Here is an 18,981-nt window from a genome sequence, read left to right on the forward strand (position 1 = left end):
AAAAATTGTTAAAGGTACGTTAAAAATCCAAATCACATCACATCACGCCTGTACTATCCAGCGCCCCCTTTTTTGAGTACTATGCAAACACACACCTTAAAAGCCCGCACCTGCCTTTTGATTACTATTCAAAACACCACCTGTACTGTCCAGTAAGCGCTTTTGATTACAATCCAAACGCACACCCCTACTATTCAACTGAAAGAATATGAGTGTCTCTACACACACGCTATCCTTGCATCATATAGCAGTACTTCAATGAATCTATAGGAAATGGTGACTAGTTGCACATCGTGAAGGATATCATTCTATATACATATACCCCATTACAATCAATATTGATATGCTAATCTTTTTCTTCTTTGTTCTTACTAGATAATCCTAATCCATCACAGTTGTTATTGATATGCTATTCTTTTTCTTTGTTGTTCTTACACGGTAATCCTAATCCTAATCCACTGCAAATAAAATTACAGCAGTGGTTACGATAAACCTCAGAAATACCAGCGGTCCCATAATCTTTGGATCCAAACTGTCCTGTAGAAGAATGTATCGTTGGATTTGTCAATCTGTAACATCCATTAACGAAAATACCTTTTAAATTGCAAACAACAAGTTGTCCGTGGGTTTCGTGATGTGTGAAATGAGTAAATGCTTCCAACAGCTCGCAATTCGAACACCTGACTTCACCCCATTCGGAGGTGAAGTGAACAAAGACTCCGTTTAGATACTCCTCCACTAGAACGTTCTCGTCTTCGTGGAGATTCCTCGTGGACAGTCTTAAAAGTTTTGTAATTTTCATAATGTCTGACACGTCACACATTTGTGAGATTACTGCGTCAGCAAATTTTATTTTGACGCCGGATAAATGAGCGGCAGATTTGTTGAAACGAGTTGCAAGAGTAGTTACCTCTTTATGGCAATCCATATAAGCTATCCAGTCAATGGGTAAGTGTGCTTTGGTTTTCACCACTATTTTTCGTCTAGTTTCCGTATATTTGTCGTCGCTCGCATACGAAAGCCCCTCGTATACATCGTGTCTTTTTCCGTTCCACGAGGGATAGAGTTCAAAAGTACTCCAGCGTTGTGCTCCATCGTGCGGCCACGGCTTTCCAGACAGATAAGTCGTATTGTTTACCGACAAGAAATTCCCCATCTTGCTGAAAAAGAATAGATTTCTGTTTTTATATTATGAAAGTTTGGCCTCATTAGAGTTCCTAGTTACACAATTGGTTCTAAAGACGAAATATTTTATAAATTGCTGAACATATTAGTGATGCTAGAAATTACAAAAATAAATTGTGCCATTAATTACTCTGCTGGTTATGTGCAGTTTATTTTTATTTTAGACGGATTTTACAGATTTATAATGGTACAGTACTTCAGTGTCTATTTGGCATTTTAGGTTGTATGATTCTGTAGAAATAGATCAGTATATAAAATGAAGAATGTCAGCCTGCGTTATAATTTCATCAGCACGTAATTCGCCCAAAAATACTAATGTATTGGTCGTTATTTATTTCAAGCTGTAATGGATAATGAAAAGTGCGTCCATTTTTTGACCATCTAAATTACCTCCTATATTTCTATCAAAAATTGTATGACTAGGCACACCATTAAAACTCTTTTGGTAGTATGAATTACCTGTGTCATTAAAAGCTAATATAATCCTGTCTCCCTCTTACATTTTAGAAAAAAATGCAAATTAAATGTAAATAAATAAATTAATGAAACAATCTCAGCAAATCAAATTGCGAGATCACTAGTTAATACACGCAGATCTTGCTAATGGTCGATTCTGGAGACATGAACTTACATTCTAAGTCTGATCAAAGTTGGATAAGAAATATGGCCTCCAGACTGGTAACAAGCACGTGCTGCCTGGCTAATGAAAGACAGTTTTAGATGGCCAGAAGAGCTAATATAAAAATACATACCGGAAGCATCTGTAGAACGTATAAGCAATATGCGAGCATTATAGTGATTCATTTTTATTGTTGTTTTTTTTTAATTTTACTTTTTTGCAGTCACTTTGCAAACGCTTAAATTGTTACAACTTGTACGCGTGTATACCTGAGTCTATTAATGAATAAAATCTTATACAATTTTAAAACGACAGATTTTCCCATGATGCATTATTTTCCACATGATGATCGGATATATGCTGATCACATTGTTACTTTACGACCTGCAATGTTTAATACTAGGAAGCTGAAGAAAGACCATATCGGTAAAACAATCTGAATGTGAAGTAGTAACTAACAAATAACGTAAAATTAAGTTAGCCTCAAATCAGAATTCAAAGAAAAATTATAAGCAAACTAAATTTGAAGATAAAAGTATCACAGAAAAAGTAATATTACCTTACCAGAGAAAAGTAAATTTCTATAACACCTGCTGCAGTTGTCCGGGAGAAATGGATTATGTACGTAAGCACACAATACTTCATGTTGACATTTATAAAATAAAGACCAGATAAGGTAAATGATAAAAATAGTACAGACTGTTCGGGTTATTTCAGCTCGTGTATTTCCAGGTATACTGGGAAGCTATGATATAATTGAAGTAAACCGATACTTACATTTTCTTTTTTCCGTAGTGAGACGTGGCATTTGTTTTACATACTATATACTTACAGAGAAATGAATTCGTAAAAACCAAAAACAACTATATATTTTCACACCATTCCATTTGTTTGTAACCCCAACCAATTTTAAAAACAGAAGCTATCGAGGATATATAAAAAGTACAGAACTAAGTCATTTCATTCATTGTTTTATAATTTCTAACCTTGTTATCGTCAAACTTGTTGACGTTTCGGATCAAAAGGGAATTTCTTTTGCAATACGGTCACCATACTTGCTTGAGTGTGTCTGTGTTTTCAAGCAACAAATGTGATCTAGTTTACAGTCGTTGACAATCTCAATAATTACGTAAATTTTGGATTTATTACATTTAAAAACGAGTTCCTCCTATTTATTTGTTCAAGTACATTTATAAATATTCAAACTAGACATTGCAAACATTGGACGCAGACGACAACAATTTTTTCCATCGGTTATTCAAGAAATCAGAAATGGACGGCGACCAGTCAAATTGATTGTTTACATCGGGTGCTTCCGCTTGTATTAAGACACCAATAATTCGACAGTACTAGGGACCCCTTGGCGACAATCAGGTTAGCAATGATACATCAATGAATAAAATGGCTAACTTTGGTGCACTTTTATATCCTTGAATCATTCGTGTTTAAAATTGGTAGGAGTGTACAAACAAACGGGAGGGTGAGCAATTACTATACAACAAAACAAGGTCACTTGTTATTTTCTGCTGCAAAAAAAAATAGATCTACTAAATTTCTTGTTTGTGGTTTATAGCCTTTGAGTTTATTGTTATTTTGTGTCGCTGAGTCAGCTGAAATGTTCAGAGTATAATTTGGGTACTTCAATAAGGTAAAGAAGTTAGTGTGAGATCTGGGAAACATTTATGCATCGACGAGAATCGCCTTGAAATGTACATGTGGACTATGGTACTGTCTACGTTTAACACGAGAACAAATCATGAAGAAGGTTGGTTTGTCCAGTTTGTTGATTTTATCTCGGTTTTAGCTATATCATGCATAGGAAATGGAGCTTGGTGCCTTTCCCAAAGACACATCTAGGCAGTCAACTCAAGCTAGCATGGGTGGGAATTGAACCCGCGACTGGATTACGAGATCTACCACTCATCCAAATGAGTTTCCGCGGCTTCCGCATTAAGAGGAGTAAACTGCCATATATATGTACTTTATGTCAGACGGATAAAACCTACCTTTCTTGGCGAATATTTGTCTCTCGGGAGACCCATATAAGTTTACTATGTAGCAAACATTTGATGGCAATTTTGGGAGGAAAGTTGGTGAGGTTTGTCATATTCATGTAAGACAACGAGGAAAGTTGCACTTAATGCACATTAATGTTAAAGTCACAATTGAAGGTCAACTGTCAGACAAAATTTAAATCTTTATTTTACTCGTCTATGGCAAGACTATGGGGCCATGGCTGCATCCGCCAGGCCATGCTGTAGCATTTAGTTTATCTTAGTCATTTCTTTTCTATGTCTCTACATAGGTAACTCTCATCAGTGTGTAGAGAATTTGTTTGAGAAGTCTAAAATTCGTCACAAGTCAAAAATGTTGACAGCCTTCGAATCATTTCTTGAGTCCCAATGCATGCCTATACCTTCACTAGAATGTACGAGTAATTTTCCTATAGGAACAAAAGATTTGAAAGACCGAGGCCACTTTGACTTGAAAATGTGAAATATAGCATTGCTTCACATTCACAAATCTTTCCATCATTATATTCTCAACGGCATTTTCATTGGAAGCTGCAAGAAACTTTCTGCATTTCAAGCTGAAAAGTAAAAGGTCTCTGTCGCAAAGGTTTAGCACACATTTCAATTTCAATTTTCCCCTATGTTTCTAGTTTATATTGAGTTGACCATATATATATATATATATATATATATATATATATATATATATATATATATATATATATATATATATATATATATATATATATATGTATGTATGTATGTATGTATGTATGTATGTATGGTGGGTGAATATTGCGTGTTTGTGAACCTGTTTGGTTAACGTTAGATATGATTTATTTGTATGTGTATAAGTGTTTCATGGCTTTATTGGTGAGAGCACTGCATACAAATGTTGAACACGATAATTTAGTTTTAAACTCCAGTAATTGTCATAAATTGAAATGATGTAAGATTTATTTTCATTATTTTGAAATAAGGTTTAACGCGTAGTGCTACACGTTGTTAACGTTTCAATGTTTACCGATAAATCAACGTGCATGCGTTCATTACTCAACAAACATGCCTCAGCTACCAAATGCAGAGTATCAATTTAAAAGTGTTCTCCATTGGACAGCAGTGTTAGGGACCAGTTTCGCACTGCTAGAAGAGACCGCCGTAAAGCTGAGAGGCTTTGACTTTCCACCAGACTTTCTATTCATAAGCAAATCAATGAAGCCGCTAAGAAGAATGTCACAAATATAGTCCATGCAACGAAATCAGCCCACTACAACACTAAGATCATGGAAAGTTCCAGCTGCAAAAAGCTCTTCGAGATTACTAACAAGCTAATGTCAAGGAACAAATGTACACCACTATCTTCTCTCTAGACGACCTTCCGGACATGTTTGCAAATTTCTTCCGTGACAAAGTACAAACCATCAGAGATAAGTCTGACATCACAATTTCAATGGACTCGTCGTTACCATACAGTTGGGATACAGAATTTGAGCGGCAACCACTAGCAGCATTTGAACCTGTCTCTATGGAGTTCGTACGTACAATCCTGATTAAGAGTGTACCAAAGTCATGTGAACTTGATCTAATTCCAACATCGCTGCTGCTTGAGTGCTTTGATCCAGTATTGCCTTCACTAACTGATGTTATTAATACCTCTCTCTCTCTCTCTCATCCGGAGAATTCCCATCATTTTTCACAACTGCCATTGTAAAGCCTCTGCTGAAGAAACCAACACTAGACCATAACGATTTAAAGAACTACCGCCCAGTTTTTAATCTCCCATTTATATAAAAAAATCTTAGAAAAGGTTGTTCTATCCCAGCTTGTATCTCATCTGAATTCAAAAAGTCTTTTTAGCAATGTACAATCTGCATATCGCACTTGCCACATTACTAAAACTACTCTTCTAAAAGTAGTTAATGACATTCTCTCTGCTTTGGATAGGGGAAAGATTACAGTCGTCACCCTTCTTGATTTGTCTGCAACATTTGACACATAGACCATGATATATTACTTCAACGGCTCCAGCATGTATTTATCATTCATGATACAGCCTTACTGTGGTTCAAGTCCTATTTGGTCAAGAGGACACTAATTGTCTGTAAATGGAATACACTCCAGCCCAGTTAATCTTTGTTGTGGTGTTCCACAGGTGTCTGTTCTTGGACCTGTTCTCTTCATTCTATACACTCACTCGCTCTCAAGTGTCATAGATCATCATTCAGTGTCTCACCAATTGTACGCTGATGACACCCAAATATACAAATGTAGCCACCCAACTGGTGGACAGTACTCTCACATTGCACTAACATGACATGAACATATGCAAGGCTGCATATCTTGAGCTGAGGCGCATCAGCTCCATTCGCAAATATCTTTCAGCTGATGCCACTAAAACACTTGTGTGTTCATTAGTATTTTCAAGACTGGACTATTGTAACTCAATTCTGTCTGGTTCATCTCAATATCTACTTCAGAAACTTCAAAAAATTCAAAACACAGCTGCTCGGATCATACTTAGAGTACCACGATCAGAGCACACCTCCCCGCTGCTCTGTACCCTACACTGGCTATCCATTCGATCCAGAATCAAACACAAAATTTGTTCTCTGTGCTACGTTTCACTGACGGACTCCAGTCCAACATACCTATCTGACCTCACTCATGTGTACACACCAGCAAGATACTTACGCTCCTCTTCTGACAATCGTATACTCATTATTCCCACTATGAAAACAAAGTCATACGGACAACGTTCTTTTGCATACTAGGGCCCAGCAACGTGGAATGAATTGCCCACTGAACTTAGACACAAAGACACAGTGATCCCATTCAAGAGTGCTCTTAAAACTCATTTATTTCGACTGCAAGAACAAACTTAAAGACCTACTAATGTTTTCTACCTTAAATATTTTCAGCATGTTTTCTTATGTTTTCTAATGTCATCGTGTTTGTTTTTTGTAATCATATCATTATATATGTTTTTATGTTATAGGTGTTGTCTAATGTTGTAGAGCTTAGAGCTTCTAAAGATTAGGCGCTATACAAAGTCCTCATTATTATTATTATTATTATTATTAAAACAATTTTGTCTCATGGCTAAAAGAGTTTTAAAAAAATTGGAAAAAGGGCACAAACCTTCAATTGTTTCGGTGCAAGGCTTGAAATATTGGTATAAATTTGGAAGTGCCATTCATATATTATAAGGTACTTTACCATTGGTTTAAATTCTATCCAGAACAGTTGTGTTTTTCCCCTTTAAAATCGATACAAAATATTCAACGCTATCTTGCTATAAATAGCCTCATTACCCTGCTATACACAATGCGATATAATCAACTGTTTAATATTATTATAGAAACATAAATGGTATTAGGGTGTAATAATGAATTAGAATTAGGATGCCAATAAATGAATTGAGTTTTAAAGAATATGGTTCCTATACTGAGGTGATTATTTAAATATTATCTTAGAACTGATATGAAAAGGAAAAATAAAGAGATGTATGATTGTACTGGTGGTTTTAATTAGTATAAACATATTTTATTGTCGCAATATGATACAATGAGGTTGTACACTAGATCTAACAATTTAATTAGTGCTCTCACTACATAACAAATCTGAACATATTTCAGTGTAGCAGAAACTAAAGTTGAAAGGTAATGAGAGAGAGAGAGAGAGAGAGAGAGAGAGAGAGAGAGGTGAACGAGGAATGAATAGGTGGGGTAGGGACAACAATGACAACAGCCATGATTTGAAAAAAATTATTGAAATCGTCCAAAATCATTTATATATTTGCAAACATCTTATAAAATTATATATTTTTCATTAGCATCGTCCTTCTCTCAAAACAGTAAATCTAAATCAAAGAGTAGAATGATATGACACAGTCATTTTTTCATCAACTCATTTAGCAGCTGACTGTACATGGGTCATCATATGAACAAAGTTGGGTTGTTTCTTGTTTTCCTTGTTATTGTGTAGTCCACTGCTACTAGCTTTCTGGTACGTAAAGATAGCATCTGGCAACAAGATTCTTAATACACGACCAGGAAATGTTGTCATGAACCACAACCTTTGATGCAACCATTTTCTTGAGTAATAGCCTTCGTAGTAACTATTCATTTGCAAACGAAACTAGGTATAAATAGAAATCCAGGTATTAGTCACAAGAAATAGAAATATATGTATTAGTCACAAAAAGTAGAATCATATGTATTAGTTACTAGAAGAAGAAATTTATCTAGTAGTCACTAGAAGTAAAAGAGGATGTCTTGGGCAGTAGAAGTAGAAATCTGTATTAGCCACTGGAAGTGACAATCTGTTTATTAGTCACTGGCAGTGTCAATCTGTATATTAGTCACTGGAAGTGGCAATCTATGTATTAGTCACTAGAAGTAGAAATCTATCTATTTGTCACGAAGGCCGATCTGCTGACTGCAACATCCTTTAATCTGTCATTAAATTAAAACTGTAAGAATTATCACACTATTGAGAGAAGTCACCTACAACGCTGTCATAATATTCTAATTTTTATTCCCATCACCTCACATATAACGCTGTCATAATATTCTACTCTTTATTCCCATCACCTCACATACAACGCTGTCATAATATTCTACTCTTTATTCCCATCACCACACACACAACGCTGTCATAATATTCTAATTTTTATTCACATCACCTCTTTCGAAATGAAAACCCAGAATAAATATGTTTACATATTTTGCTGATGAATCAATGCTGTTATAAGTTTGTACATTAATTTCAAACAAGGTTTACGATCAAAAGAATTGGAGTTACGTTTCCTAAATATGTGTCGATACATCATTGATAACGTCAGCAAGATTTCCAGAAAAAATAATTTAGGAATATGCAGTATGTTGGAAGTGGGCTAATCAGTAAAACAAGTTATATACACCCTGATCTGTTGGGGAATTATGCGCAGATCAGAGTCTACGTTCTTTGCAGTTGTACTGGACTTATACGTAAACATAGTCGGTAATAATTCTGACAGTGGATATCAGTCGAAACAGTGATGCGACAATAGCACATAAGGCGAATCAGAACTGATTTTTACCGTCTTTTTGCCAATGTGTACACTAGTTTGAATAAGATGAGATTTGTAGTGTTAGTAATATGGCGGTCACAGACATAATCCATATAATAACGGTATTTACATCTTTGAAAAGTGAGTACAATCAAAAGACTTATTTATACATGTAGTAATAACATTCAAGCTCCCTTCAGCCTTTACTTGTCAGTAAAAGAAACAAGAAAAAAAGCAGACAGGATGGGAAATGATAAAAGACTTCTCATTTTTAAAATTTTAATTGACTTCTAGGCATGTCTTGTGTCGGTTTCCGTGGACACTGCTCAAATGCTTGCTTTGTTGGCAACTTGAAGCATATATATCACGCCTCAAAAATATGTCATGGCAGATATTGTATTACTCAAAATCAGGCACGTGCAAACAATGGCTCGGACTCCGGATCCGGCTCGCGATCTACTTTTAGCCGCCTTTTTACACCATGTGTGGCTATAACAAAATCGTTTATTCGGCTAAAGTCTTGCATGCTCACAGTACTAATTCAGTTCTTATATCTAGCCTATATAACTTAAAATTTCTGATTGATCATGATCAAACTTATATTTATCAGTAAAGATACATCATCATCCTGGATGACAGCTTCTGTGCAGAAAAAAGAATATAAGCCGTGACATTTTTGGAAGCTATCGGTAAGCAGATCAAGAGCAGTCATCGTCTTCTTCCCATGGAGGTACAACATATGCCATATGAATAGTCACTTTTCCATCGGTGATGTCAAATTTTTCTCTCATCGACTGCACGTCTTCAATAGCCCTCAAAAGTTTGGAAGAAGTTATTTCTGCAGGTGTGCTAAATTCGAGACATACAAGCGTCGTGATACATAGATAGGCTCAAACGACCTCGATCTTTGACTTGGCAATGACATCTGAGTTCCTCTAACAGTGAGTCAAGTAGATCCGTAATGAAACCTGATACTTCCTCGGCTGGAACGTCAGACGCGAAGTCTTTAAATTTCACTGTGTAGGTGTAAGTTGTCGTTCTAAATTTTCTCGAGGTCGCTGTCTGAGTCATTTGGATGCTAAAATACTCCTTTAGGTCTATTGTATCCTTTCCCTTCTTGAACGCACTTTGCTGTGACGGTATGGTGGTGAAAGAGGTCAATGATGTTTGTTCCTTCTCTTTTTTTTCTGCGTAGAGTTATTCATCTTTCTCGTCGCTTGTCCTCGCAATGAAGTGTCGTTCTTGGAAGTTGTCCCTTTTTATATGCTGACCAATATCGATGTGACCGTACGGCAACGTAAAGAGACTGGGAAGTCTCACTCACTTCTGGTACACGATTTGATAGACTTTTTGCAGGGATCGACTGACGACTTGGTGAGTGGGTAAACGTACAATCTTGTTCGGTTGGTGAGTGGTCACTTTAAAGTTTTCATCCTCTCCAGATTGCAAGGCTTTTTTCAATACCCCAAAGTTGACCACTCGACTAGTACGATAATTCAGAGTCAGTCCTTTCACTTTGCACTCCGTGTGCACTTCTCCTTGTTTGTCCCGGTATTGGTAGCCGTACTTTTTAGGACCGCCACTCGCGAAACTTAGAATCTTGTCGTCGGGGTGTTCGTCTGTCCAGGCTCCTAAACGGTCTCCTTCGATGTTAGGGTGTTGCTGACCAGGTCGATCGATGTAGATGCAACTGTCCGTGTCAAAGTACAGGACACGATCCCCTAACAGTTCTAAAGCTTCGTACAATTTTAAGCGAGCATGGGCTGTCACATAAGCCGCAATGATGACATTTCCAAATTCGTCGGCTTGTACAAAGTTCAGATCTTCTTCGTAACTGACTAAGATCAAATCCTCGCGAACGACGTCCACGTGTTTCATGAATTTGGTTTTGTCGTGAATCATCTGGAAGTAGCGGGAAGGTTCTGTCAAATACTCCGTCTTGGGTAAACACGACCGTTGTGCCATTTTACCCAACAAGCAATTTAACATCACTTTGGCAAACGATCGCCTGCCTTCGTTTTTCTCGATGTGGTCTAAAGAGATGCCTTCTTGTGCCCAGTATTTCTCTTTGAATGTCTTTTGGTCTTCGGGAGTGTGACACCAGGAAGGATAGCCACTGGCTTTTTGCTTTAGTTTCAAAAAGGCATCCACGTAGTCGGCGAAAATGCCTTTCTGAGTGGGGTCACCCTTGTGGTATTGTTCTGTCTTGGGAAAGTGGTAAATTTCGTACACTTCTAACAGTTGGTATCCCATGTCCAGAGCTTTAAACAATTCTACGCTTGACCCAGGTTCCCGTCAAGGCGCGTTCTTCCTGGGTGTGCTGACAAGGTTGATCTTGGTTGCACGTTTCGGCACAAGTACGGTTCAAAGGAAACATCAGTTTGTCTTGACAATGGTGAGGTAAGACGGGATGGTACAAGTCCGTGGGAGGTAAAACTTTGCACTTGAACAAGCCTTCGTATTGTCGAATGTTTTTCAGGTCGATGTGTTCCGTTAGCAATTGCGGGTGTCCTGCAGGAAAGTGACAATATTTGCACACGTAGGGATACAGCGAACACACGTCCAAGTATTTGATTTCTTCTCCTTTCTCTTCGTCGGCTTGGTACAGCAAACAGGTGGCATTGGTCCTTCCTCCGTACAAACTATCCCTCGGGTTCAGGGGGTCCACCCACTGGTAACTTTCCACGACACGTTTAAATTCGGGATCTGTTTTCAAACGGTGATCGTATTCGTGTTCCCACATTCCCACCACTTGGTATCCTTGCTGTTCTAACTTTAGGCGTCGCTGACAAGTGTCCTGGTACAAGTCTTCCATGGTTCGTTGTAAAAACTGATTTTTAGTGCTACGGTCAGGGTAACAGACGGGACATCCGTGAAATAAGCAACTGTGAAACTCGTACACGATCTTGGGGTTTTCTAAGTCCCAGCCATCGACCGAATGCGTTCCGATGGTCTTTTCGCCTCCTCCCTTGCGGGCATGCTGAATCCATTTGTCTTCCTTGTCACACAAGTAATGTAACCAGCGTAGGGCTTTGACCGAGTATTGACGTTTGACATAGTTGGTCGTTTGAGGACTGATGACAGCCACGGTGTTTTCAGGCATGAACCGTTGCCGGTACACTAAGGAACACGCTTTGGCAATGGTGCAAGCTTCCTTCAAAGGATCGACCCCTCCGTGTTCCATGAACAGTTCTCGAAATTTTCCACACCAACGCCGTAAAAGGTTCACGTTGGAACGACAATACTTGAGCATTTCTTCCTGAAAGTCGAAAGGGTCAGAGGCGTGAGCCTGGTACCAAGCGTAGAAAGCTTCTCGTTGTTCGGTACGCATGTTGTCAGGGTCGTAATAATGAGCCTCAGGCAAATGGGGTAGAACGGCGTGTTGATTGGCTTCCATATTGAAAAAGTGTGGAAAGTACCCTTTAGCCATTTCTGTCATTCCAAACGTTTTAGGCATTCGACTCAAAGGCATGGCCAAGTAACTCATCGAATCTTTAAACTGTACTTGTCCCACTTGCATGAAAATGATTTTGGCTCCGTTCAAAGTGACTTTAGGACGCTCGGTGCCATGTTCCGTATAGTATCTGAGAAGAAACTGTCCATCGTATCCGGAGAAATTGTGAGCCATCACCGTGGCATGACGATGACAATCTCCGTAACGTTCGATGTCCTCTTGGCTCCACGTCTTGTCGATGGGGTCTAAGACCCATCGGGCGAAATCGGCTAGCGTGTTCGGTCCCTGAAAGATTTTTTCACGTCCTCCAGGAATCTTGCTGCAGTGAGGGCAATGACTGAAGATAGGTTCTTGAATGCACTTCTCGCACGCTCGATGAGCTACGCAGAAATTAGGAATGTGAATACCGGTCTCTTGCATGCATTCGAAATCGAAAAAGATGAAATTACCTTTCTTCTTCTTCTTGTGACCATCCTCTTTCTCTTGTTGGGGTTGGTATTTTTGCATGTAGCATTGGTGTTCCAAGTCCACGATTCGGTGTCAAATGTGACATTTTTTCTTTCCTGAACATACGTGTGCCTTGGCACTGTTGGTACATATGCCTTGTCCACACGTAGGGCACAATCTCAGGAGTTGACAAGCACATTTCTGCTGTGAACCTTGCGTCTTCAGATGTTGTTGGTAACAGGCAGGGCTGACAAGCGTGCGCAGACAAGCAGGACAGTGCACTGGTTCTTGCCCTTCGCTCAGACAGGGTTGAGAGGCTAAACATCCTGAGCATTTCAATCCGCAATGTTTGTGTTGCTCTCGATTATTATAACCATGGTCACATTTCTCACAGTAATATTTGTATCCCAGGAATCCAGTGATGGCGGTAATGGTATCGAAATGGTCATCGTGATAATAGACATGAATGTATTTTCCGTCCTTAAAGACTTTCCCTCCAAACAACAGAGGTCCGCGCACTTCTTGAGGGTGCACTTTCAAGGTGTATCGTGGAGCTAGGGCATCTTGCAATTTTTGCATCTCAGGAATGCCACAGGGTGTGTCTTTGGACAGTCCGGCTTGTTGTAACAGGAGTTCTGCTTCATTTCGTTGTTTGGCTCGGTCGGATTGTTGAATAGTTTTCCAGGTTCTTTTCCATTCTACCGTGTCGTTCTTGTTCGCATAGGTTCGTCCCACCACGATGGCACGGGCTAGACACATCTGGTCTTGAGGGTTGTTAAATCGGACGAGACTTGTTTTGGTGTTGCGAAGGTCGTCCACCAATAAGACCTTTTTGCGTCCAGTCCCTTGAGGAGGAGAGACGTGGGTCATGGACAGTGTGGCTTTTCCATCGGTGATGTCAAACTGGTCATTGGATTGTTGCACGTGTTGAATCTTGTCCATGACTTTGGAAGGGGTCAATTCTGCAGGGCTGCTAAACTCGATCCAAACAGGGGATTTCAAACCGTCGTGTTCTATGGAAAGTCTCAAGCGATCGTATTCTTTGGGTTGACATTGTCTCTTTAGTGTGGTGAGCAAAGAATCCCATACCTCGGTGATGAACCCTTCTGCTTTCTCCAACGGTACGTCGGACTTGAAATCTTTAAACTTCACCGTGTATTTGTTAGCCGTGGTTCTAAATTTTCTAGAGAGGCGCTTTTCCGTCTCTCGAATGTGGTAATATTTTGCGGGTGATACTGGTGGACTTTGGTTTGGAGTAGGCTCTCTATGTCTGGTCGCCGACATAGAAGGTATTGGTTCAGGTTCGCTCATGTCTTATATTTGAGCGAACACTTCATTTCGTGTGTGAGGCGATACGTCACTTCGCTGCCTCTTACGTTCTTCTTCTCTCTCACTGAAATCGTGCGATCGTTTCATCTCGATTGCTGATTCAGAAATGATTTAACCAAGTTCATTCTCTCCATATATACCCTCTCTACCTCTTGTTGTCACAATGACTTGGTATATTTCACAAGGGCAAGTGAAAGCCAAGCATATAGGAACCCAACGACAGCGGTGCGTCTTAAACACCTCATGCATCTTGACGACCCTTCGATTCAGTACTCCAGAAAACTACGCCACTCGACAACGATGTCTCCTTCTCTCAGTCACTTCTACTTTGTCGCTGACTACGATTCTACCAACCCTGTTTTAACACACGTCTTTATTCATCTGATATTTTAAAAAAATATACTAAACTCATTTTTAAAAGAACTACCCTTTTTCGACAGCAGTGACGGTGTCTCCTCCTGCTGTTACCACTGTTGCTGCACAAAGGTGATCTTTCCTTAAGATCAAAATATGAGACAGAGCAAGTAAGTTGTGAAGTAGAGCCGAGGTGTCCATACAACAACTGTCAAGCCCCTATGCTCCATTTCTGTTTGTGATAATAACTTCTTATACTTCACATTTTCTAAAGTGGAAATCTTTACAAACCGTACAAAAGTTATATGACTTCGGCTTCTGACAGTTGCACAGACTCTTCACTTTATAAGTGTCACGAGAAAATTGTGTATCCAATTTTTACCATTTTCCAAAACACACACACACACTTGCAACGTGACCAGAAATCTGTACTTCTTTTTTTGTGGATATCCCACAGACCCGTCCCAGCATATAAATCTGGTTAAGAACTGTAGGAATATCACCTCATTTTTTTTCAGAAATATCAAAGCTTTTATGTGTATCTTTCCTGTTCCACCCTTAATTAGTGCTTAGGTATGTTCCCTAAAGACACAAACAATTTGGAATAAAATTAAATTTTGAATTAAGGTTTCTCTCTGTTTATACATTTTTTTCAAGTTGTTGGTGCATGGCAGATTACATCCAAATACCTTCTCAGAGTGAGAGGCATTTCTACACATGTCATTGCCTTTGTTAAATTCGGTTTTGTTAGTTAATCATCGTTAATCTTTAATTCTATATTTTGACGTATTTCTTTTTTTTTATAGAAGATGCAAGATTATTTATTGTTGTAACGGTATTTATGTTGTTTAGTCTGTTGCTGCGAAAGAAAATATCTAGGGCAAAGTGCTTAAGTTTGTTCAGTTTTTTTATTTCAAGCTCTACAAAAGGTACCGAGTTTGTCTTGCAAAGGGATTGAAATTTTAATTTACGCGGACGTGAAGGAAAACATCTTTGTTACTACAGTTTGCTGTCTTTGTGTTCGTTCTAAGGGCTGTTCCAGTAAAACATATACCCCCCGGGGGAAAGGCACTTTCAAATTCAACCAACCCACAACAGAAGCAATTTAAAAATACTATGATGCACCGTCAGATGTGTTTTAATCGAGAAACACTGCCCCCTACAGAAGTATATTTTTTAACATAATTTCTGGCTATGGGTTAGTGGGCGGTAGAAGCGATTTTAATATTGGGTTGGGGACAGAAGCGATTTAAATGACAGCTGGCTGGAGGTAATCTCATATAATCTACCGCATATTTTTATTTGTATTCATTCATTATAATCAGTCTTTTGTCCTTTTGTTTGTTTGTCTGTCAGCCAAGTATGTCTCTGATACTGTGAAATCACAGATTTTCATGGCGGCTTATTATTTGTAGATGTCACTGATGAGTCCCTTAATACCTACTAATTTAACATCCATTAATACAGATTTTATAATAGATATTTCTATTCTAATACAGAAATCATGAATTTGTATCCTTACTAAACTCTGTGTTTCCTAAAGTGATCAATATGTCTTGCTATTTTTCTTTGTTCTCAGGCATGCTGCCTTTGATTAGAATAATAGTTAAATCTTGTATTGCTTTAAATATGTGGTCAGATTCTATGATTCATTGTTATTATTTTTTCCAATAAATGTTTTGGTAAACTTATATGATTTGTCAGAAAAAAACCCAATGATGCCTGTGGAAATGATATTGCATCATTTGTCTACTTTTACACTATATCATTTCTTGTAGAACATCTTTTTCAGTTACCGATGTCTTATTTTTACGCCTTGTTGCAAGACTAATATAAAGTTATTAAAAAATATAGCAAGTCAAACATTTGTATATCATAGATTTAAAAAATTGGATGAAAGTCAAAGAATCATTTTTCCCAGAACACTCATAAAATCAATGTCATTGCAATTAACTGTATTGCCAACAGCATCATGAGCATCACTGATGGCCACTGATTCTGCACTTTCAATCCAGTTGTTATATGTTCTATCTCCCACTTCTAGTCTTTCATATGAGACTTATACCTATAGCCTGAGGGGCTTTCATGGCAGAGAGGTATAAGATACTTATCTTGTGATACAGATCTGAGGGGCTTCCATGGCAGTGGTACAAGATGCTTGTCATGTGATTACTTGCCTCCAATATGTAAATGAGAATGTTGCCAGTTACTTGTGGAAGGTCAGTGGTTCTACATAAGTGGTGTTTGGTGTCTCAAAAGGACTTGGATTTTCTTCAGCAGTAAAACTGGCTGCCATATATAGATTCTCTTCATCTAAAAATGGTGTAAAGGCCATAATGATCTACTGAAATCCCCCAGATCTCATGTCTAAATGACTTCAGCTGTTGGAGATAAACATCAAATCAACAGAGGCTCCATGTGCCCAAGTGTACTAAGGTGCTTGCTTTTACATCACTTAAACATCTGATAGAGTGAGTTTGTGTCACAGATCAACCAATTTAGGTTTGTTGGTCTTTCGGGGTTCTTCCTCCACCTAATATATTGTAAAAATAATCACCAAAAAACCCAAAATCAAACCACACTGAATCAACCAACTAATCAACTGTGGCCACAGCAGCAAAGGTACTAGTCAGTCATTATTTATAGTATTAGTTTATAACTTTTGACTAAAGTAATTTTTGCAGACCTTAGAAGAATATCGTCGAATATTGTCAATTATGCCTTTCTGACAGTTACCTAAAAGTCATCATCAGTAGGTGCAAATGGATTTTTCATGGTGAGCATACGAGATGGAAAAGTCTTGTGCAATCCTGCATCACACACTGCTGAAAGGTTTACATTTAGCTCACTTAGATTTTCTCTTAACAATGTTCATTGTTCCAACTAGAACTGTTATAACTTATTCAAGCTATGTTCACCAATATCTGATGATATGCATCTGTAATAAATATTTGTAACAAAGTGTGAGAATGCATCAATGTTTTTCAACGATGAATTTGAATTGAGCAACAACCACAATCAACAAACCAAGAAATAAAATTATTCACACTCTCTCAGGCAGAAGTAGGGTATAATCATAATCTGCCAAAAGTTTTTTAATTTTTTTAATTTGCCAAATTTTTCCAACCATACTGATTCAGTGGACATATCACCAGAATGGACAGAAACAGACCAGAAGGTTAAAATCAATTTGATACAGCTTTTAAGTAGCTAAATTCATATTGGTTTAGTTAACTGTACACCTTTGTTGTCTTCCTTTTGATGAAAATTTATTTTGGAGCTCATAATGTTCCTCCATCACATTCAAGTTTTGGATATACCAAAGGTGAAATTGGTACAGTTGCATCCTAAACTACTATCGTGGCTACTTCAAATGTTATTTAATGTGAGACATTAATGCAAGAACTCATAGCTTCAGTGAGTTTTGGGTTAAAAAAATTAATTTCTTCTCAAACAACTCAATTTGGTGCAGATTACATTGTTTTTTAATGATACGGTGAGAATTCTTGATGTGTAAAAATTGCACAAGAAATGAACATCAGATCAGAAAATTACTACCACTGGGAAAATACTGATAGGAATATACAGAAATAATGATATAATTATTTAAGTAGAATATGTGGTGACAATACGAGCGCTAGTTCTACAACTTTGTGCAAAATACATCTTGTACAACTATTCTGTTGTTTCTAACAGCATTGTAATATGGCAGTAATTTCTGCCCACTTTTTACTTTAGTCCCTTGCTAATTAAGTTTTAGATTTTACAACACTAAGCACATTTTACCTTTTGACAATAACACATCATTACAAATATTTAGATTGCAAGAAAACAGAAGTTACAATTGTTTTAAAAGCACTGGTACCAGTAAGACTAAAGGAGATGGTAAATAAAAAAGAATCATTATGAACAGATTAGTAGTGTGCTTTAAAAGTACGCAAATTCGTACAAATTAGGTGCACTCGCGTGTACTGGCATCATTTTCTGACCCAATGTTTTATTCACGTTAGACCGCTAGGAGAGGAAGATGCGATTTTAAATATATATTCGTTTTTTTATTATCTTCTTTCTGACAACCCCACCAGCGATTTCTCATTTTGTTAGCACAACCCACAACAGAAGTGATTTTTCTAACCAACCCTCCACTGTCAGAATTAAAATAGTTCGAAACACAACCTCCTACAGAAGTTATTTTGAAGTGCCGTCCCCGGGGGGGGGGGGAATATATGTTTTACTGGAACAGCCCTAATCATTCTTGTCTTATATCTTTGTGTTTTTTAGATCATATTTCTTCCGATGCAAATACATGCATCAATGGACATACAGCTTGGGTTATCATCCTTGAGGTTCACTGTACTTTAGTTTATTTACTTCATACAAACCCCAAATTCACTAGTTTGAAGGGGGGAAAAAAACCCAACAAAAACTGACACCAGGTACTGTAACATTTCTGTCTCTATTGATGTGAGTGTGATTGTCAAAATGTTTGAGGAGGATTAAAAATGTTTGTCAGTTTCAAAACGCGAACCAG

The 18,981-nt window shown here is 37.9% G+C and overlaps 1 protein-coding gene across 2 annotated transcripts in view; it reads right to left on the minus strand.

The window, feature by feature from the left end:
- Positions 1-662: 662 nt before the first annotated feature.
- LOC149802342 (uncharacterized) overlaps positions 663-18,981 on the minus strand; it is a 57,925-nt gene continuing 39,606 nt past the window's right edge. For both annotated transcript variants that reach the window (XR_016420025.1, XR_016420024.1), the window contains one exon: positions 663-1,160. The gene's annotated coding sequence lies outside the window, so the exon portion shown is untranslated. The remainder of the gene's footprint in view (positions 1,161-18,981) is intronic.

The sequence above is a fragment of the Sinohyriopsis cumingii genome, chromosome 3, assembly GCF_028554795.1.
Source record: "Sinohyriopsis cumingii isolate HCF-2022 chromosome 3, ASM2855479v2, whole genome shotgun sequence".
NCBI lineage: Eukaryota > Metazoa > Mollusca > Bivalvia > Unionida > Unionidae > Sinohyriopsis > Sinohyriopsis cumingii.